Here is a 586-nt window from a genome sequence, read left to right on the forward strand (position 1 = left end):
TGTGTGTGTGTGTGTGTGTGTGTGTGTGTGTTTGTGTGTGTGTGATTATTTAGTTTTATTTCAAGATTTCTTGCCAATAGAGAAAAAGCCGGTTTCTAACATAAATTCAAAAAACATCACCTGGATTTTTGGATGTATTTATGTATGTATTCTCATGCGTATAGTTGTATAAGTATGTATGTATGTATGTATGAATAGGCGCAAGAGTGGCTGTGTGGTAAATAGCTTGCGTACGAACCACATGATTCCGGGTTCATTTCCACTGCGTGGCTCCTTGGGCAAGTGTCATCTACTATAGCCTCGGGCCGACCAAAGCCTTGTGAGTGGATTTGGTTGACGGAAACAGAAATAAGCCCCTCGTATATATGTATATTTATATGTATGTGTGTTCATATGTTTATGTGTCTGTGTTTGTCCCCCCAACATCGCTTGTCAATCGATGGTGGTGTGTTTACATCCGCATAACTTAGCGGTTCGGCAAATAGAGACCGATCGCATAAGTACTATTCTTCCAAAGAATAAGTCCTGAGGTCGATTTGTTCGACTAAAGGCGGTGCTCCAGCATGGCCGCAGTCGAAAGACTGAA

General features: G+C 41.6%; 1 protein-coding gene across 1 annotated transcript in view; it reads right to left on the minus strand.

The window, feature by feature from the left end:
* Positions 1-586, minus strand: part of LOC106879367 (cysteine-rich venom protein) — a 49,630-nt gene that overhangs the window by 48,200 nt on the left and 844 nt on the right. The gene's annotated exons all lie outside the window — the stretch shown is intronic.

The sequence above is a fragment of the Octopus bimaculoides genome, chromosome 1 (genome assembly GCF_001194135.2).
Source record: "Octopus bimaculoides isolate UCB-OBI-ISO-001 chromosome 1, ASM119413v2, whole genome shotgun sequence".
Taxonomy (NCBI): Eukaryota; Metazoa; Mollusca; class Cephalopoda; order Octopoda; family Octopodidae; genus Octopus; species Octopus bimaculoides.